The 22,543-nt window shown below is 41.7% G+C and overlaps 1 protein-coding gene and 1 long non-coding RNA gene across 2 annotated transcripts in view; one reads left to right on the top strand and one right to left on the bottom strand.

Moving 5' to 3' along the window:
• The window catches only part of ARHGAP15 (Rho GTPase activating protein 15), a 503,050-nt gene that overhangs the window by 477,949 nt on the left and 2,558 nt on the right, over positions 1 to 22,543 (top strand). The gene's annotated exons all lie outside the window — the stretch shown is intronic.
• On the bottom strand, positions 1,221 to 21,491 carry LOC132250410 (uncharacterized). The gene is made up of 6 exons (XR_009462129.1): positions 20,966 to 21,491; positions 20,505 to 20,856; positions 18,432 to 18,704; positions 16,650 to 16,818; positions 7,626 to 7,836; positions 1,221 to 1,617 (listed from the first exon to the last, which is right to left on the bottom strand). It is a non-coding gene; the product is annotated as an uncharacterized LOC132250410 (long non-coding RNA).

Below are 22,543 nucleotides of genomic sequence, written 5' to 3'. Positions count from 1 at the left end.
CAGCCTGGATTCAATAAGCAGTTATATATGCATATTATGACAATGTGGTCAAGGAAACCAGATTTTTTTACTATACCTTCATGTGCCTGTATAGTACAAAATCTGGTATTTATTTTTCTTGTCCTCATTCAATATGTTAACAAAATCATAATTTGATACAGGTTATGTTCATTTTATAATTAAAATTATAGAGTTAGATGAAAAGGCAAGATGTTACTGAATGGAAAATATTTATCTTTTCATACATTACGCATTATGGCACAAAGTAAAATCATAAATCTGTGGAATGACTAACCCATAGCCAAGTGTGTGATAGATCTTACTTGTCTCCTCTGTGGTGTCAGAGTCCCGCAGTTGCCTCTGTCTCAGAAGCCAGGATTTTTCCTCTGACGTTCTCATCCCCAGCCACTAGAAGGCATGACTGCTGTTCTGTAAGAAGCTACCTCTCTGTCTCCTCCTCTGCAGCTCTCATTGCTTCTCCATTATGTTGTGAGCCTTTAAAAATACTCAAGCTGGGAAGAAAGAGAGGAGGAACCTGAAAAGAAGGCAATCACCAGGACTGCCCATCTCCTCTTAATCCTCTCGCCATCCTTACTAGTGCTAGAAACTGCTGCTGTAAGCCTGTGGAACAAAGAAGCCCTTGGGAGACAGAGAAAGAGAGACCTATTGAGGGATAGGATTGCCAACCCCCCCAGACTGGCTACCAGAATCAGCATCGATCTCCCAGTGACTGTTGAAAGCAATCCAGGAGATTGATATTGTGAATGGGATGAACAGTACAATTAATGACATTACATCACGTTGGGGAAAAAAAAATCTCCCAGAATAGCTTCAGTCAGAGTTGGCAACCCTATTGAGGGATCCCACCAGTAGTAACAAAAACTTAGGAAGGACTGGGGAGAGGCCTTATGTTGATAATGCTGGCAGAAGTTGGCCTGTTAGTGCAGAGTATCAGAAGACAATTTTTGGGAAAGAAGCCTGGAGCTGGGGCCATTCTCTTGTTTAAGATATGCATCTTATACCAGTTTGATACTCTGTTGTTTCATGTTGTGACCACATGCCCTCCTTTCCTAGGCAGGCTGCTGTGTTGAAAGCCAAAGATCTTTATCATACAGATCTTCTAGAAACTCTACCTAACCTGCACACACCTTTACTCCTGACATTTCTGGGATTCCAGTTGTGGCAGCTACCCTCAAAGTGACATATTCACCAAGGCAAAATGCAGAATCTGATCCTTTATTTTTATATGTTATAATGGTCCATATCATGTTGATGTCCATTATACAGTCTGTTACCTGGTTTTATGTGATAGATACATACTAGATACATACATACATACTGCACTGGTGTGTTCCTATTATCCATACTTCACTCCTATTGACTGAATACATTGTTTTCTTCTGTAGACTGGATTCAAATTATGCTTGCATTAATGGCACTCTCTCTACGAACTTTGAAGTCACATCTAAGAGGTAAAAGTTGTGTAGGGTCTTCTTCCATACACACAAATAGACTCCTGCCCAGTCACAGCCCAACTTAATCCTATTTAATAATGTCATTTCAATTGACATTGCAGAAAACTCCAATAGCAGGTTAGCAGAGGTCAGTGGATGCAATCTGAAAGGCAAAATATGGAGAACATAAGGAATCAAAGATGTCTTACTGCAAATTCATCTATGCACCAGAGCAGAATTCACTACAAGGACCAAAGATATTTTCACAGAAGACTTTAGGTCACTAACTCATTCATCTTCGCAGGGACCGGATGGTAAAAAATATTTAGGCTTCTAAATAGTGGGACTGTCCACTAAATAGAAGGCTAGGATATGAAAGTAGGGCTGGGAAGGGACCTCAGGAAGTCATCTAGTCTAGATCCCTGCTCAAGGCAGGATCATCCCTGACTAAATCATCCCAGCCAAGTGTCTCTACAAAATTTCCAAGGATGCAGCTTTTCTCTGTAGCTTGTTCCAATACTGGACCATCCTGGTAACCAACCAGCAAATTATTCCTAGCCTCCAAACTTAAATTTCACCTGCTGAAGTTTGAGGCCATTACTCTTAGTCCTGTCCCCTATGGCCAAAGACAAGCCCATCTCCAGCTTCTCTATAATGGCCTTTCAGGTATTTGAAGACTGTTATCAAGTACCCCCTTAGTCTTCTCTTCTCCACACTAAATAACCCTCATAAGCCTTTCCTCATAAGTCTTTCTTGCCAGGCCCCTAATAATTTTGGCTGCTCTCCACTGGACTCTTTACAGTGTATCAACATCCTTCTTGAAATATGTGCCCCAAACTGGACACAGTACTCCAGGTGAGGCCTCACCAGTGCTGAGAAGAGCAGAAGAACCGCTTTCTCTAGTTTGAAAGTGACATTTCTGCTGATACAACCCAGTATGCTGTTGGCTGCTTTTGTAACAAGAGCACTCTGTTGTGTCATATTCAGCCTATGGTCTACTATAACTCCCAGGTACTTCTCTGCAGTACTTCTTCATGGGACTTAGGTACTCTGGCACTTCAAAATCCCACTAGGCCCTTGTCTCCATCTTTAGGAGCATATTCATAAAAATCTAGCCTAGTCTTTAGAAATTTATGAAGATACATTATTAACCACTTTGTTGCTCCCTAACACATAGTACTTGTTGGAAACATGAAGGCTCAAATTCTTTTACCCTTTTTGTTTCCAAGTTGCAGCTTTCTAGCTGTCCAAGTAGAATTTTTGGCATTTGCACAAAAGTATGAGATTCCACTACCATTCTGGATGGACATGTAATCATCCATACAGCTATTGTGCACACACAGAAGACTAAACCCTGACCAGAGAGGTACGTGGCTATGGCCATGTGTATAGCTGGTCACAAAATTCCATCTGGCAAAAACTCATGGCTCATGGATGTTAAACTCTAGGGGTACAAGAAACTGGCCTTTTCATGTTTTGAACCCAGTAGTTGAGTTGTTAGGAAACTCACCTAGGAATCAGGGGATCCAGGTTCTAGGACCCCCCTTACCCAGAAGGGGTTAGGAATTGTATTGCTTTGACTTCCCAGAAGAATGCTCTACCAGCTCACTAAAGGTTAGGCATTACCCAGTCCCTTCCTCAAGCCCACTTTGAAGTTGAGCCATCTGCACGTTCCATTTAATATGGATTAGCTAGCATGAATGGAGAGCAGTGGGGAAGTTTCCATCCTATTGGGATCAAGGGTCCAAGCTAGAAGCTAGGGCCTGCATCCTTGCAGGGCAGTATCTATCTCATGGAGCCACCTGTCCTCCAGCTTGTTCTTTTTTCCCCTGATCCCATTCATCTCCCTCTCTTGGCTGCCAAGGGGGCAGAAGCATAACAAGGCTCAGGATTAGATTAATTTAGCTTTCAGATGCATACACCTGAAAACTGTGCTGATTTGCACTATGGATGCAAAGGCTTCTCTGGCCTTTCCGACAGCTGCAAATAGTCAACAACACTGGCCACACTCTCCTGAGGTCCCACACCCTCTTCTTCCTTCAGGGATGTTTGATATGGCTTTTAAAACAGAGCTGCCCGGAGAGCAAATGTCATACAGTCACCTAAGCCAACTCTTCACCTGCCAGGGTCTTCTTCTTTTCTATTGCTGAATTCAACAGTAGAACAGTTTAGGTCAGCTCAGTAGCATATCAGCCAGGTCTGTAGATTTGGGTTGTTCATCACTGGCAAACCCTCACAGTCAAGGATGATTGTCTCCTATGGTTGTCTTATCTGTGGGTGTGAAGATGGATGAGGAGGCCTGTCCAGGATGTACAGACTCTGTTGCAGCTCATGTACATGCTTCTATATAGGCTGAGTGGCTCTGGGTTCTAGTTCAGTCTGAAACACACTGTCTCTGCCCCATGTTTCTACCTGCTGTTGTCAACAAGTTTAAAGTACTTAGATCCTTGCAGCAGACTTCCTCAATTTGGGGTGGTCCTGAGCAATCACCTCCCATACGTTGATGTTACATTTTTTCAGGTTGGCCTTCAGAATATCCTTGAAGTGCTTTCTCTACCCTCCTCTTGGGTATAGGTCTTGACTGAACTGGGAGAATAGAGCTTGCTTCAGGAGTCTGGAGTCTGACATCCAGATGATATGGCCAGCCCAGCAACATTGATGTCAGATGATCGTTGCCCTGGGGCTTATGGCGTTTACTTGTGAGAGGATGCTAATGCTGGTGGATCTGTCTACCCACTGAATTCAAAGGATCTCCTGCAAGCAGCATTGATGGTACTTTTCCAGTGACTTGCATAGATGATTATACAGTCAGGTGGGTGGCAAACTGGCTTAGGGGTCGCATGCAGAACATGGTGGTGGACAGGTTGGTATCGGCCTGGAAAGATGTGGGCAGTGGAGTCCCAAAAGGCTTGGTCCTTGGACCTGTGCTGTTCAATGTTTTCATCAGTGACTTGAGGGCATGGAAAGCAGCCTGTCCAAATTCACAGATGATACCAAGTTATGGGGTAACACACTAGAGGGTAGGGAACAAATCCAGGTGGATCTGGACAGGTTGGAAAAGTGGGCAGAACAGAATAGGATGCAGTTCAACAAAGATAAGTGTAAAGTGCTGCACGTAGGGAGAAGGAATCACCAGCACACTTACAGGCTGGGGGAGGTCCTTCTCAGAAGCACAGCAGTGGAAAGGGATCTTGGAGTCATTGCTGACACCAAGATGAACATGAGTCATCAATGTGATGAAGTGATCAGTAAATCTAACCACACTTTATCATGCATTAACAGGTGCATGATGAACAGGTACAGGGAGGTGATACTTCCCCTCTGTGCAGCATTGGTCAGGAGTTGGAGTACTGCATCCGGTTTTGGGCACACTTCAAGAGGGATGTGGACAACCTCAAGACTGCTCAGAGGAGGGTCACTCGTATGGTTAGGGGCCTGTAGGCAAAGCCCTACGAGGAGAGATTGAGGGACCTGGATTTATTCAGCCTTTGCAAGAGAAGGCTGAGAAGTGATCTTGTGGTTGCCTATAAATTCATCAGTGGGGGTGGGGGCGAAGTAGCAAGGAATAGGTGATGCTCTGTTTACCAGGGCACCCCTTGGAGTAACTAGGAACAACAGCCACAAACTGACAGAGAGCAGCTTTAGGTTAGACATCAGGAAAAACTTATTTATGGTAAGGGTTGCCAGAATCTGGAATGGGCTTCCAAGGGAGGTGGTGCTCTCCCCTACTTTGGGGGTCTTTAAAAGGAGGCTAGACATGCACCGGCTTGTCCAACCCCCTTCTCAGATTACCCCAGTGGTTTCCTGCCCAAGGCAGGGGGTCAGACTCGATGATCTATTGAAGTCCCTTCCAAACCAAACATCTATAAATCTATGACTTGAGGTGTTTGCTGTACGTTGTCTACATCTCAGCTCCATAGAGCAAGGTGGGGATCATGACTGCTTGATAAACCATGAACTTGGTTTTGGATCTGATGTCGCAATCTTCAAACACCCATTTCCTCAGGCATCCAAAGGCTGTATTTGCATATTTGATGTGACATTGGATTTCTTCATTAATGGTAGCCTTCTGCAAGAGATGGCTTCCAAGGTATAGGAATTACTCAGCATTCTCCAGAGTCTCACCGTAAATCTGAATTATCAGAGCTGGAGTCTGTTCATTAAGAGCTTGTTGATGGAGGACCTTAAGTATTCTAAATGTTAAGTGTCAGTCCAATTTCTGTGTATGCCTTGGTAAAAACATTGACGATAGCCTGAAGGTCTTCTTTTGCGTGAGCGCATACTACTACATTATGAGCATACTGGAGCCTGATTAAGGTTGGGATGGTCTTGGTTTTGGCTCCAAGTCAGCGGAGATTAAGCAGCTTACCACTCATTTGGTAGTTTAGCTCCACTTCAACTGGAAGCTTGTTTGTGGTCAGATGTAGCACTGCAGTGAAGAATATCAAGAAGAGTGTTGGAGCGAGGATGTAGCCTTACTTAACTCCCATCTTAATCTCAAAGGGATCTATGATAGATCAATTACTGAGAACCACTGCTTGCATACTGTCATGAAGTAGGCATAAAATCGTGATGAATATCGGTAGGTGTCCATACTTCAGAAGAATCCTCCACACCACTTCTCAGTTGACAGAGTCAAAGGCTTTTGTGACGTCAAAGAAAGCCATGTAAAGGGGTTGTTCCCGGCATTTTTCCTGCAGCTAGCAAGCAGAGAAGATTATGTCAGTTCTTAGAATCATAGAAAGTTAGGGTTGGAAGGGACCTCAGGAGGTCATCTTGTCCAACCCCTGCTCAAAGCAGAACCATCCTCAACTAGATCATCATCAATAATGCCTCTTGATGCCTTAAATCCACACTGAGACTCCGGGAGCTCTTCAGCAAGTGGAAGGAGATGGTTGGCCATCTGCTGTAATTTCCACACCACAGTCAGACTTGTCTCCTTTCTTGAAGATTGTCATGATCATGGCATCCCTGAGGTCATCTGGTATTTCCTTATCATTCCAGATCTTTAAGATGAGGGCATGGAGCGGTGATGTGAGCTCCTCTCCCCCCTGCTTAAAGATTTTGGCAGGAATTCCTTCAGCTCTAGGTTACAAGTAAAAACAATGTACTACAAAGAAAAATATCTTAGTTGTTGGCCACCTTTATTCTAGATCCTTTTGTAGCTACAGACTCATTACAATGTTTAATGGAAGTGAGGCAGGAAAGCAGAATTTTTTTAGCCTGATAGAAAATGAAAGGACAGAAAATGAAATGTTCAGCATAGCAGGTTCAAGTGTGATTTGGTAACTCCTAGAAGAGGGAGCCCTCCATGTACAAAAATTTTGGACATTCATTGAGCATTCAAGGCAAATGGGACCAGTTTTGGCTATGGCCACATGACCTTTTGAGACAGTCAGGTGGATAAGTGAACACATAAGATGAATTTGAACGCACAAATCCTATTTAAAGCTGAGGAGGTGGAAATGGAAGATACAGATTTGCAGTGCATACAATAAAGGATATAGTCTACAAAGGCAGAGGTTGGTGGGACACAAGATGTCCACTCCAGGCACTTCATGTAGCTAGTGCAGTGTGCTACACATGCAAAAAGAATAAACATCAAGCTAAGGTGCGTGAACAAGACAAACAAAGTGTGAGTTAAGAAGACAATGTTGACATAGTAAATACATTGCTCAGGGGGATGTGAAATGTAAATAAGTTTAAAGAAATCAAAGATCTTGGATAGCACATACTCACTAGTGCATTTAGGAGATACAGTCATCCTGTTCATGCTCAATATCAGTGCTGAAACAATTTCAATGCTGGGAGGCATGTTAAAGCATCTTTCAAATCTGATACAAATACAGTGTCTATAAGTTGCATTAGTAGCTTGTGGAGAGCTCAGAACTAAACCTGAAGGTCTAGGAGCTGTAGTTGGGGTCACAGCCCATGCATAATCATTGCTTTTCTGTATGCAGGTTTTAATCTTATCAGCAAAAGAGGGACAATATAGGTAAAAGATTTCATTTTTGAGGGAAATGTAGTGGGCCAATCCCCACAGGTTATTCAAGGATTAAAACTAGAAAGGAACACATTATATATGAAGCACCTACATATCTAAAACTTCACAAAAAAAGGGAAGTGCCAGTGTAACTTTGTGCTATGCGTATCATAAGAAATATTGCTTACCATATAGAAGAGAAACATCTGTTCATGATACTGGACAAAAGTTATGCATTATTGGCAGGATAAAGCTAAGTTTGTCCTAAGAGTATTCAAGAGTCACTGGAACAAGCTGCCTAAAGTTGAGCGCCTCCATTTGAAAATTCCAACTCTTCCTGGCACTACTGACATCGCTGACATTTTTTTGTGACTTCAGCAGTAATGGTCAAAGTTTCACCTATTGCATGGAGAGTAAAATTAAGGGAAATATTAACCCAATTAAAATTCCTCAGGATGTTTTCTAAGCATGCTGTATCAACAGTAGACAGCCTTGACAGGAAACCAAATGCACAGGATTGTTAGTACAGTAACATAACCGAAAGGGGAGGAACAGGGAGAAGGTAGCAGTCCCAGGCAGTAAATTAGGGTGGGAAGGCATAAAAATAACTGCTGCCTCTGTGACCAGCCAGCCACACTACCAGCACTGCTTGGCAGAGGCAACACGTAGGGGGTGCACACAGGTACATATGCACCTCCTGAGCTGGGCAGTGCACCCCCTACAAAAAGGGGCTCACTCGCCAGCAGCGTCTGCGGGAACTCCCCTGCTTACTGTCACCATGCTCCTGCTGCCGCCACCACGCTCCTGCTGCCGCTGTGCCCCCCCCCCAGCCTCCAGGGGCACGTGTCATTCATGCTGCTTAGGCACAGAGCTACCCTGTTATACCTCTCTACTAGTGCAATTAGTAAACCTGTATAAAAGGAGCTTGGTATCACTTCTGCTTTTCTTAGAGATCATGTTGTGCAGGGCATGGGAGAAAATAAGGTTTTCTGAAGAGTAACAGAGCATAACTTGTGAAAAGCAACTTCAGAAAACCCATAGTACCACTGAACCACAATGCCAGTCGCACTGCTCCTTCTCATCAGGTGAGAGAACAAAAGGGTTTGTAGCAGAACAGGTAAAAACCAGAGAAGCAGGCGTGCAGACAGAAGTGCAGCTCCCACCTATAGCTCAGAATGATTTTTGCAAAGCGTTCTGAGTTACAGCGTTACCCCAGACCAAACAGAAGTTCACTGCTGGGTCCAGGGGAGGGGAATATACCTGTGGCTGGGAGCCTGCAGCCAGGTTCCCATAGCGCTGGCCAGGGCTCTCTGCCAGTGCTTGCTGTTTTCAGAATGGGAGGGGGGGAAAGGCAGTGGAGGGAGCTCATTCTTGGGGCTCCCCAGCTGGTGCTGAAAGGTGAGGTGGGTGAATTGGAGCCCCCACCTACCTCAGGGGGGCTCCATCTGCTCCTCCCCGGGGGGGGGGGGTTGAAAACCCCCCAGACCAAACTCCCTCCACTCCCTTTCCCCCCCTCCCATTCCAAAAACAGCAACAGACTGGGAGCTCCACAGACACAAGTTACAAAACACGCAGCATTTTGAAACATCTTTATCTGATACCTCATGCAATGAGGGGTCAGATTGTCACCTGGTCAGCCATTTTTTAAGCTGTCTGCAGTCGTGCACTTGTGTTTGGTCATAGCTATATTTCTGTGGCCAGATCAGGCAAAAATTGTCACTTCTGTTTGTACCCTGGGTTCAGGCCATATCCAGTGCATCCTTTTAAGTTTGTAATCTTGTTCTCCTCTGCTAGAGTTTTTGGTTGTTGCAAGTGTAGAGGTGCTGACATTGTTAAAACAAAGGAAGGGACAGTACTGTGCAACTGAAAGTAAAAACAGATCTTTATCCCCTTTGACTGGAATCAAAACAGGCATGGGACAGTTGTTTACACATGCAGCTTGAATGACAATTAACTCAAATTATCTGTGATTGTCTCAATGTTATCTCAGATACTTCACAGGGACTTAAAGTAGGACAATGAGTTTGTACATCTGTAGCGTCCCAGGATAGAAGGTTTTTTCCCCAGGAAAAAAAAATAGGACACCTGTTTTTACCCGGAGGCACTAAGCTTGCTATGAAGCTGCAGAATTACATTACTGTACTAATTGCTGGTGGTCAGTAGCTTTCCATTTTTCTCTCCAGCAAAACAAAACATTCCAGTTATCGCAACTGTGTATGCCACTACTAGTTCGCCTGAAAGCTATTTTCCATGTAACATCACTTTTGAGTGTCATCCAAACTTTATAAAAGCAAACAGGAAAATGGATTAAGCAGCAGCACTGAGTTCTAGTTTTTGCCACAGACTCATTATGCAATTACGGAAAAAGTCACTTAGTATATTAGAGACTCAGTTTCCCCATTGGGAAAACGTAGATAACTTGCTAATCCACCTTTGTAAAGAACTTCAAGTTCTGTGGACGAACAGTGCTGAATATTATTATTAGAGACAAAGTCAACAGCATAATGAGGAAACATGTGTTTTTTCCCTCGCTGACCTAATTTCTCTCTTCACTTTAAAATCTTCTATTGATTTTAATTAAGCTTAAGCTAAAGCTAAGCTCACAAATCTAGCAAACTTAAGAACTTCTTTTAAGTGAATTTGCTCGCCTGTCAGACTTCCTCAAGCTTTCCCAGATGTGTTTAAAAGTGTATTTCCAGCACAGAGATACATTGGAATAGCTCTATTTCTGTCTTCTCGTGTGACTAGTAGATGACATGTGAGTTCAAATTCTACCTTGCTTGAATCAGGCTTGTATACAACATTCTTCACAAACCAGTCACAGTCCCTTTCTCATCAATGATAGCCAGAGGCAGTAACAAGGGTGAAAGATATCTATCACGAAAAGTCCCATGTCAGTGTGTTCCCCCAATTTATTTACTGACCTTCAGTGTAACAGCCACACTCCTGACCCTCATGAGATGAAGCCTAAGGGGAAATGGTACTGAGCACCAATTCCATATCCTGTTGTTCTGTGGTCTAAATTAAGTGCTAATTAATTACCACTGGCATCTTTGGCATTGCCTGTCAAATTGGATTTAGGATATCCTTTCACTGTTTAAACAAATAGCCCTACATCTCCAGCAAAAATCCCAAGTGTTAACATGTTCTTTTCTTACAAATTTATATTTGAAAATTAAACAAAATATGTCTATGGACATTGCAGGTAGAATTCCAATAAAAGGAACAGGAATTGGTATTGTCAATTTTGATTAATAGTCCTTCATTAATAAACATCCTGTTATTCAGTTTCCACCTGCAGTTGCTGATGTTGCCTGGAATCAATTAACTCATATAATTTGATTTATTTTACAAAGACATTTTTGGATGTGCTGTGCTGATGATAAAGGTTCTGTATTTGCAGCTCTTGATTCAAGTGAGATTGTTACCTAACTGCTTTTTATTGTAATGTTGCAAGGAAATCTGGCTTCAGGCATTCCCAAATTAAAAAAAAAAAACGTAATTTAGAAACTTCAAGCTGCTTTCTTATAAAAGTATCTGTTGCCTTCTGGGACACACAGGCCCCCAAAACTTATAGATTCTGGCTCTATAAAAGACCAAGTTATTCAATAGATAGTTGGTCAGAAGTCAGAGTTGTAGTAATAGAACAAGAAATTAGAAGTTTCCACAGGCAAAAGGCTCAAAGCCAGTCAAGAATGCAATAAGTAGGGCTGTGCATGATATTTGGGTCTGAAACTATTCAAAGTTATGTAGCTTCTTATATTCTCTCTCACCAGAGTATCTAGGTGCCTAGCTAGATACTTTGTCACCAGAGTAACTAACATATTAGCACCTGTTTAACATCTGTCATGAGTGCTTTTCTTGCTTCCATTCTCTTCCTAAGAAGAAGGCAAGGTCAAAGATGTGTGCCTTGCACTTGAAGCTGTAGGTGGAGAGGTTTGTGATGCTTCTTATTCTTGTGGGAATAAGAGGTGACCAAGATAAAGCCTGCAGCTCCCCATGGGTCTGGAAATTTGGTGTTTGGACATGCAGCAGAAAGGTGAATTGCCATGGCTTCAGATCAGGCCTGCAGGCTGGGCCTCCATGCTGAATTGGGCCTGTGGACAAGTCCTGTGGACTGGCCCTATGCACCAGATCCAGGCCACAGACCAATCCATGCCACTCATCTGGCCCAAGGAGCTGGATTAATTACTCACCTAGATGCATTATCCAGATATCCCTTCATATACTTCTAAGAATCCTAATCAAAATCAGTTTGTATTCAGTCACAAGTATAGTGCAAGTCAAATATAAAAGACAATATGGACATTCATAACCAAATGAAAAGCAAGAGTCCTAAACTTGGTATGAGTCAGAACCCACCTGGGTCATTTCATGACCTTCATCCAGCCACTGACCTTCTGGAAGTTTACCAAAAATCACTGGTGGCATGACCAGATTTGTTATGTATGAAACTAAAATAATTGTAAGCAGGTGAGAAGACAAGAGACAGTTTGAGGATATGCACCTCTGCATGGACAGGGTTTGGAACCGTGGAGTCATAAGCAAAGCCAATAAAGAAGGGAAACAGAGCCCCATCCTTCCTTCACTACCTCTCTGTCCCCATTTCAAAATAAAATATGTATTTGAAGTACACTTCACTTATAGAGCCCTTAAGCTCTGGACTGTAGCTCTCAAAGCACTTAACAAAGATTGGTAAATATTATTATCTCATTGTATAAATTAGAAACCCAATTTGTACATGTTAAGGGTGATCTTCAAAAGCACCTGGAATTCAAGTCCTGTTTAAAAGCAGGAACATTTGATAAATCTCTGAGTCACCCAAGGTCACAGTTAGTAGATAGAAACTGAAAGAAATGAATGTCCCCCATGAGTCCTAGACTTTTACATATCCTCCCAGGTCACACTGCCCCTGATCACATACATTCTCTTTACCGCAGGCATCGGCCTTCATGCAAAACTCCAGTGGGGTGCAGAGCATCTGATGACTATTTTTGACATAACTAGCTCTCACATTTGCTAGGAGATCATATAGTTTAAGGGCAGGGTGATATTCAGGGTTCAGTTCAGTTCCCCATTTTGTCACTGACCTGAGTGTGTGACCCAGGGGAAGTCACGTAGGACTAGATCTACAGCATGATTTTGACTTTCTGGCCCTGAGAACTGCAATACCCAACCTCAAAAAGTACATGGCTCCCAGAATATGTGGATCTGAATTCCCATCCTTCTTGAGAGTTTAAGTGTTAGAATCAGGGGTCAAATTAGATGCCTCTGGCTGCTAGAGATGCAGAATGCTGCATTTTCTTTTGAGGGCAGCACCCTAGCTAAAGATAATGGTGATGGTCCTGCCACACATATATTTTGTACTCTAGTGGTCAGAGCACTCATGCAGGATCTGGTAGATTTGGATTATAGGCTCACTTCAGCTTTACAAGATTCAAACTCACGTCTCTCATGTTGTTGGGAACTGCCAAAACCACCAGAGTACAAAGTTGTCAGGGCAAGCGGTGCTACATGACTGTGGAGCTAGAAATATCATGGAAGACACCAACCATGGGAGAATATGATTTTTGTCGCCTGGCAGTTAGAAACTTCCCTAGGAAGGAGGGAGGAGTCCTGGGTTCTAGTCCCTGCTTCCAGCAACATGAAAGGCAGAAGTTACCCTAGAAGACAGATATGAGACAGATGCTAATAGAATACCTGATGTTACTGGGATACTGTGAAAATAAAGGGGGTATGCAACATTATACTGAATAAAGCAAATTCAGACTGTTAGAGTTATTTTCTATTTTTATCCAGTGATTATCTAATGTAAAATGGATAAACAAAGCTTGGGACAGGGACCAGAACCTAGGGATCCCTGTTCCCAGTAGAATACCTAAACCCAAGGCTACAGCATCAGGCTAAAGCCTCACACTTGCTTTCCTTCCAAGGCTGTAATTCCAACATGCCTTTTTGCACAGTGACCTGGCTTGAACAGGACCGCAGGTGGATACCTTGACCCATGTAGTTCTACTGTCTGGAAGTTAGGGCACTCTTCTGGGAAGCTTAAGTCCTCCAGGTCCGAGGTAGGGCTAGCACCCCATATAAGCATCTCTAACCATGGGTGTTTAAATACATTGTCTAGGGGAGAGGGGGAGCTTTAGTTAGACTGGATCCAAGAGCTGCTCTAATTAAAGCACCTGGAGCATCTCATACATCAGCATCCCATTGCTTAAAAATGGCAGTGGGAGTGTTTTAACTTAAGCTCGTTACCATGCTCCAGCAGACTTGATTGATTGAGTTTGTTCCAATGCGCTGTAAGTACAGCATGTCTGAGCAGACTTGCTGCTTGTATATAGGTGCCCCACTAGGCTTGTATGGAGCTCCTGCTCCAGATGAGTTATTGGATGCATGGTGCACTTTGTAGTGAAGGCAATGCTAATGTTGTGTGTTAAACCCCAGAGATTGCATATCTCCAGAGATTTAGGGACAGTTTAGGCTTCAGTCTGCCCCATACGGGATCAAATTACACCCAAGTGGCAGCTGGGTGCTCTGGCTATTTAGAGAGGGCTGCTTCTATACATATTTGATAGCCTAAACTCAAAATGGAGGTGCTGAATGAAATTAGACACCTCCAGGATTAGGCTTCCCAGATCAGTTTCTTGGACTGGGGTGCCTAACATCTGTTTAAGTATGATTTCAGGCACCTGAAGACTAGTCCGGATTCTTTCCTCCGTGCCTTGCCACCTGAAGAGATGAAACAATTCTCTTACCTGAGTTTTGGGGTGTTGACTAATGATGGCTTATGTCAAACTGTTACTTTGATATCTCTTCCTATTAAATAAGGATGAAGCCAACAGTTAGATTAAATGCTTTTCTCCAGCTGTTCACAGCTCTTAGCCTTTCAGCCAAGTAATAACCTATCTTCAGACTTGTTTTAGACATTATTTTAATATCATGGCTCCAGTATAGACCACCAGCAACAAACTCCCAGGATAAGGTATGTATGGGGATTCCCTGAGGATGCCGATTCCTAATTTGTCATTATCAGCTGCCAGTTACTTTATATAGCAGTCCAATGAGCACAGTCAAAGGCTATTTTGGAGAAGGAGGCAGTGCTAAATGCTGAATCTTGTATCCCAAGGAGTCAAAAGAGGAGGGATTTTCCCCAAAGAGTAATAATTAGTGTCCACAGCTGCAGAGTACAGGAAACCTATGGAGTTTCTGTAAGCCAGGAGCTACAAAGGCTCAGTGAGAGCAAGCCCTTAATATGGCTGAACTATTTCTGACCTCTCTTTTAGTGTCTGACCTGGTTTCTCTATTGCTCATCTGATATAGTATTGTTCTGAGTTCAACAGTTGGACCAAATATGAATGTAAAGCAGAGTGATGAAAGAAAATAGTTTACAACTATATTAATAAAGTTTAGGTATTTCCTGTAATTCCTGAATTATATATTCATTACAGAATAAACTACATAGTACATTTTGAAAAGGGTATACATTGTAATGTAATATTTTGGAATTCAACTAGAAAGCATAAATCTCAGATACTACGTACACATGCACAGAAACCTACTTACAAAACATAGTATACGAATTTAACAAATAGCAAGCTAGGGATTCGATTGATAGTGTTTGCATTTACTTAGCTTCATCAGCTAGTGAATACCACTGCACTGCAACTGAGCAAATCATCCATAAAGTAAGTACATAAATAATAATGAGGGTTAGTTTGCATTCATAAAATATCGAGTATCCCAATTTATTACTAAATTTTAAATTTATCTACCTTGTGTTGCAACAAACTGAACAGTTTAAATAAATTGGGCTTATGGTACCAGGGGCTCAGTTGCATTGATTATATTGGTAAGTATCTCAAGATGGGGTTAAGCATTGTGATAGTCCTCTGCAAAGGCTACATTTCACTATTTGGGTTGAGTTGAGTAATCTTACAAAATGCACACAGTTCCCTTACAATATGGAATATCCCTGCGTGGTCAGAAAACAAGGCGCTTCATAAAAGGACACTTACTGTTGTCAGTGTTTTAAAATGACTCCGAGAGTCATGCCACACACCTCAGTTGTCTTCTTAATAATAAACAACACTTACAATCTTCTTGAAAAAACAACACACATAGCTGGGTTGAAGTAAGTTTACCGTAGGAAATTACTTTACTATAATATGCTGTCTATCAGAAAAGTATATAACATAGGCCTTGAATTAAAAGGAACCGCATTCAGAGGAAACCTGATAATCTATCTGTGCATCATGTTGTATATGTACTTCCTTCCTAACACTGCACAACTAGTCTGCAAAAGCCCTGTCAAAATGTGCTTATACACAGAGACATTATCACTTTGTAGGTTGGTACGTTTTATTATCAGGTTATTTTCCAGTACATTTGGCACAGTTAAGGTAAGTATATTAACTTTATTCCCGAATAAAGAAAACAAACTTGTACTGAATGTCTCAGCCATTGTCAGTGACTTAAGAACTGACAGGAGGTCCAAGTAATCAACCCTGTCTGGTGCACATAGTTTTCCCCTGGGACATCTGTTCTGATCCTACAATGCATCTGACTGGCATGGATGTAGAATTACTTTCAATAAAGATTTTATTTCAAGGTTGGATGACTTCCCTCCCAAACATCTTGTGACTAAAACCAAGCATAAAAATATACCAACAATTTTTTAACTTCTGCAAATCAGCTTTTAGGGGGAAAGTGTAAAATGCTCAACTAGGATCAGTTCATCATAAAAGTAAAATGTGAACATATTAGAACTGATTAGAAGATCTGCAATATCACAAAATCAGGAACTACCACATAAAGCCTACCCTAAAGCCAATGACTGCAAAGCAAAACGGACTGTTAACAACGATGTACCTAATAGCAGTACATTCAGTATCTCAGGCAACGGAAACATGCCCATAACAGATTGTCTTTCAGGTTAAAACATTAACTTTCTGTGTGCCTGACTATGTAGAGGAAGCACATATAAGCTAATGTGGGGATAATTACTGGCACAGTGAATGTATGTAACGTAGAGTCTTTTACCCATTGAGCTAGGTCATGGGAATTTACAGATGAAATCACGGCATCTATCCATCTATTTCAGGTACCTTGTTTTTGACAGTGCTCAGTATCAGTCCCTGGAAAATATGCAAGAAACTCTGTAATGGAGAGCTATAGGTCTAGAGCAGTGATTCTCAACCAGGATGCCAGGGTACCTTGGGGTGATGTGAGATCCTTTGAAGGGTGCCACAGGAAATGTGAGGAGATAAGCAGATCAAAGCAGGCTCGGGCTTCAGGTGTGAGGAGATAAGCGTATATGGGCAGACTCAGCTCTTTCTGCCCAGCTACGCCCCTGTCCTGCTGCCTGCTCCCTGTAGGTAAGCCCTATAATAAATAAAGTAGTTTTATTACAATTGCTGCTCAATTCACAAAAGTTATGGAGGAGTGCCTCAAACCTAACAAGGGGTTCCTTTAGTCTAAAAAGGTTGAGAACCGCTCCATAACATGTCCATAGAGGGCCTTCCTTCCTAACTCCAGGAGGTGAGCGGGTATGTCAAGAAGAAAGATGTCATATATATCGTGCATGCATATTTTTCTTTGGTTGTGTAGTATGGAGTTTTTCATGAACTATTATCCTTATGATAAATCTCTTATTTATCCTTTATTTCTCTGAGGTCTTGGCCTCAATACCGTGTGGCACTGAGTTCCATAGTTTACATACGTGCGTGCAGGTATTAACACACACACACACACACACACACACACACACGCACGTATATACAGATACAAATTGTACATAAGGGGCTAAATATTGATAGTTAGAGATGTTAATTTTCTTTTTGTTACATTTTGGCATGGCTCAAATTCCCTTCTCAGCAATGCCCAGAGTAACATGCTTGAGTTGGTGGTATAATTCACTGACTTCAGTGAACTTGATGGACTTTTATACTAGCTGATGATATGACCTATAACAGGATTAGGCAGCCTATGGCCTATGGACCCTTTGGATCCAGCCTGTGGGTGTGGGGCTTTGGCAGCATCCTGCTTCTGACCCTGGGTGGGTCATTTTGGCCTGCGGCTGGAAAAGGTTGCCTACACCTACCTACAGTGTTTCAGTAGTTGAAACATTTGATTATTTAGATCATCTGTTACTCAGTTACTTCAAGAGAAACAGAATCAGATTCCTGAAAATTAACTTTGCAAAACAGCAAAATGGATATTGACTTGCAGAGACTATCCTTACATCTGGGCCAAACTGGAGGCTTTTGTTGCTGTAAAGGGCTTATGAAACAAGGTCAAAGAGTTCTGATTCCATCCAGTAGAGGACAGTGAAACACTTTCACATTAGCCAGCTTTACTTTTATCAAATATTTCCTTTATCAACATTTAATGGATTTTACCTTAACATTTTTTTTTTTGGCGGGGCTGAGGGGAAAGGGAGGGGTACCATGAACAGTTTTAGGCCTTAAAGTGATTGAGAAGCAGTGTCACCAGTAGGATCTATTTTCCTGTTCTTCAGTTGCTCACAAAGAGTAGAAAGCACTGAACTGCATTTACTAGCAGTCAGCTTATTTGAAGACTTGTCATCTCCAGCTTCAAACTCAATCATGATTTCACAGTTAAGTGTCTGAGAGCTGTAAGTTTACAGAGGACTGGAGAGCCAAGCTCAGTGTACAATGACCACACGAGGAGTATAGTTGTCCTGCACTCAGTTACTTAGCTTCGGTTTCCAGTTACCTTGGCAACAGCCAAAGCACAAATTAAATAAGTATTTTTGCTTATATATCTGTCATTGATATTAGAGCCCTTCTATCAGATACTTATGCAGTTTTAATCCATCATTAATTTCTTTTCATTATTATTAATAATGAGATCTTTTTTTTTCAGTACAACTATCTTATGGCTTGTGATCTTAAAGAACTTGAAACAGTCTTTGAGTTGGGAATTCAACTCACTTTTTGCAAGAAAAAACTGAGCAAAAACAGCATACAGCTCACCTTTTTTTGGACACAGTTTCAACATCTGCAGCACTGGATTATAGATTCTTTCTGAAATTATCTTAAATTGATGGATCATTGCTCCTTTCATTTGGGCTTGACAAAAAGTAGCTCTGGCATTTCCTTTCCTTGTTTATGTTGTAAGCTGTATATCACTTTTTCTTCTCATGCCAAACATGAATTCTTGCCCATTTTATCTATTTTTTTCTTAATCAACAGAATTTTGCTGTGCAGTTATAGGAGTAGTTTATATTGTGGATATTCTTTGTTTTTCTGTTTTTGTAAATGGAAGAAAATATGGCAGGCATAACTGGTAAATATTTGTATTTTAAAAAAGGTATAAAGCCATAAAATCTTAATTATTTTCCTCAAATTGTAAATACCATTTAAAAATGCTTTTGCAGATAATTGTGCTTTTTCTTGTAGTTTTATTTTATATTGGACCATTTAAATTAGCTAAAAGTAGTCTTTTTTATTGTGGCCACAATTCAGCAATACCAATACAGTTACGCAAACAGCCAGGGGCTATTTAAGATGTTATATTTATTAATATTATATGTGTATGTAGAGGACCAAAATGGGGCTCTTGTATGCCAGATTTTGTACAAATTCATAGAGATTGTATCTGCCCCAAAGAACTTACAAACTAAAAAGATAATATAGGAAGTATGAGAGGACAAAAGGAGAGGGACAGAAATGTGAAATGACTTGCCCTGATTAATACAGAAAATTAGTTACAGACCTTGGAACAGAACCCTAATTAACAGACCATATTATAACACTACTAATTTCTCATATGGGTTTCGATTAAGCCTTTGTGTTGTGGGTGCTGATTCCAGTGTGGGGAGTCATTCTGCCTCAGAGAGACAGAAAGCTATACTGCAAAAGATTTAGATACGTAACTTAAGACCTGTTTAGATCCTCAAAACATCTTCTTTAAGCCTAGAAATACCTAAATTCCTTAAGTGCCTAATTTCCCACAAGATTTCCTAGTCATCTACATTTTTGCCACTTGATATGCACACAGATATCCAACTCAGGATAACAGTGAGCTACTCAGGGCGATATTGTGTGACGAAATAGCCCAGCACGCAACCCTGCCTAGAAGCCGAAGGGAGGAGGATGAGGCCTGATAGCCTCATGGCTCAGCTCTTGCCCAGAGAACAAAAAGACACGGATTCCAGAGTCCCCCAAGAGGGGATTTGAGCCTGCATCTCTGGCTTCCCAGCAAAGTGCTCCAGCCACCAGGCCACATGTTAAGCATTACCCTGTTACCACATGTTAAGTATTATGGTGGGGGAGTGGTGGGCATCATTAATGCTTCTCCACTGCTGCCAAATTTCCAGACTTGTAGGCCTAGGCGTACAATTTCCAGACTTGTAGGTGTATCCAGCAGGCTGGATAGCGTGGGTTTGCATGCAGGGCTGGGGCAGCACCGGGCCAGATTCCAGCATGCAAGGCTGGGCTGAGGCAGTGTTGGAACCAGCCTGGGCAGGCAGGGCCTCATTTGGGTGCATGGGGCTTGATATGGGCACAGAGCCCGACCCTGTACACCCACCTGACAAGAGATCTAGCTGCAGACTGGCCTCATGCCACTTATCTGGCCCATGGGGCAGAAAGATTGAGTGGCACTGATCTAGATAATGCCCCGCTGGTAGCCTGGTCTTAGTCTTATGGGTGGTTAGAGCACTTTGCAAAGATGCAGACTCAAATCCCCTCTGGGTCAGGGAGGTCTTAGAACCTGGGTTTCCTATTCTCTGGGCAAGTGACCTTCCTATAAGAGGGTCTCATCCTTTCTCCCCCACAATGGATTTTCTGACAGACTGAAATTTCAGGACGTACCCAGCCTGAGAGCATCAGATCAGCCAGAACACAACCCTACTGAGATGAACAGTTGCATGTCCAGAGCTGAATTGTAGTTATGCAGCTGCATAACAGCCATTTAAGCATATAAAATGAAATGGGATTGAGCCCTCAGTGTCTGAAACCATAACAGTTTTTACACATTATGTGTTTTCTCATGCATTGTTCCTGACCTGGAAGGCATGGTCTAAATATTCCCACTGTGCTTACCTTGTACAAAGGACAATGTTGAGGTGGTATACTCCTTTCGTCCAGTAGGCTGGTGACTACAGCGTTCCCCAGGGTTGTAAGAAATTCAGGTTAAAATCCCTGCTCCAAATCAAGCAGAAGAGGGATTTAGTTTTCCAGGTAAGCACCCTCAGGGCTAGTGGACAAAGTGTTGGGGACACAACTACCACCATCTTCTCTTCTTTGCTGAATTTTGTACAGTAAAAGACTGACATGGTGGAGCTGCCTAACTTGTTCCTTAAGTTTTAAGCTTGTTCCTCTCAGAATCAGAGTCATGGAACAGCAGCAAGTCCATCCAAGGGAAGTGAAACAGTTTTCAGTCCGGATGCCTAAGCTGGACATTCAGATTAAAGTGGTCAGAATGAATGAAGAATGTTAAGATATTGGAGCAGGCACAATTAACAACAGCTGCACAAATAGTACAGGAGATTAAGGGAACCTACCTTGGCCACGTGCTGATGATTCTGGATAATGGACTTCCCAAACAAGCCTTGTTTTGGCAACTGCAAAGCAAAAGGAAATGTTACTTTACAATACATTGGGTGTGTATACACGTGTGCATTTACTGCTCATTAACCAAAATAACTGCGCAGTACAGGCACATGTCTACATATGCATGCCTATACTGTGCAGCAAATATGTGACTTATGTCAATGCGAGTGTAAATTTGATACCTGCATTACGCAGGTATCAAATTTATGCCCGATTAGACTGTGCAGTAACACACATGTAGAAACCTTACTGCACAGTAACACTGTTTGTGTGGACTGACTTGGGACTAATGCACAGGCATTAATGCACTTTAATGCCTGTATTTGTAGATGCTGGCCTATTCCTGCTTATTATGCAGTAACTTACTGTGCAGCAAATTTAAGCCAGCTTAAATGCACATGTACACATGCCCATAGCAACTTGAGTAAATTAAAAGGTAGGATTGGTTGGCAATGACTGACCTCAAATTCATCACCTGACAGTGGTTTGTCTCACCCATTCATACAAACTTTTATGCACTGATCCCTCAAACATGTACTTCCATATGGAATTTTTATCACATGGAAAGTTAAACTGAAATCCACGCGACCATTTGTATACTTAAGATTAAGCAGAAATACAAACATGTCTGAAAATCCAGACCTTTTTAATCAGATGATAAATGCTTCTTGTATTCTGGAAGTGACTGACCATATGAAAAAATATTTGCAACTAGAACAAAATGTGTGGTCTCTATCAGATTGTTACATTTATTTAACTGGCACCTAAGCTATTAACAGGTAGTTTCTCTTCCCAACTTATAGAACATTGTAAGTTAATAATGCCACAGTGGAAAAATAATGTATTTGGGTTATATTTTTTCATTACAATGAAGATGCTATATTTTAAGAAACTAATAATTAAGCCAATCTGATAAGTGCCATATGGAGAGTGTTTTGTATAATGGACACCACAGTACAAGTATGAGACAGAATTACAGTAATACTTCCTATTTATATGTGCAGAAAGTCTAAATGATCATTTGTGTTCAAGGAATGTTGTAAACTATACGATTGGCATGATTCCACTACAAGGGGGTCTTCAGTGCATGACCCACCCACCAACAGGAAAGGAACCTTTCTCTAAAGGGTAGAACAGATGATGTCTCATGCAGCTCTTGAGACTGTTAGCATAGCTTACTATAGCTTCACTAAAAAGTATTAGAGAACAGAATAAAATCTACTTTTTAAAAATGTCCATCAGGATTTTAAAAAGGTATGTGAAATAAACACACACGCACACACACACATTTATACAGGACTGCTCCAGCAGTTCTTTCAGGATATTGACCCCTTTTTCTTGCAGAATGATAAAGTGTTAAAACTAAAATGTTATAAAATGTAGAAAAATGAAAAAAAAAATCAAGGGAGTGTATAAAGTATTGAAGTTGCCTTTAGTCTGCATTCATTAGTAAAGGTAACTGTTTTAAAAGAATGCATATATTAGAGTCTTTCCCAGTTAGTATATTTTACAATTTTTTAAGGAACTAG

Source organism: Alligator mississippiensis, chromosome 4 (assembly GCF_030867095.1).
Source record: "Alligator mississippiensis isolate rAllMis1 chromosome 4, rAllMis1, whole genome shotgun sequence".
In the NCBI taxonomy this organism is placed as follows: Eukaryota; Metazoa; Chordata; order Crocodylia; family Alligatoridae; genus Alligator; species Alligator mississippiensis.
The sequence above is the reverse complement of the archived record's forward strand: the minus strand, read 5'-3'. Positions and strand labels throughout refer to the sequence as shown.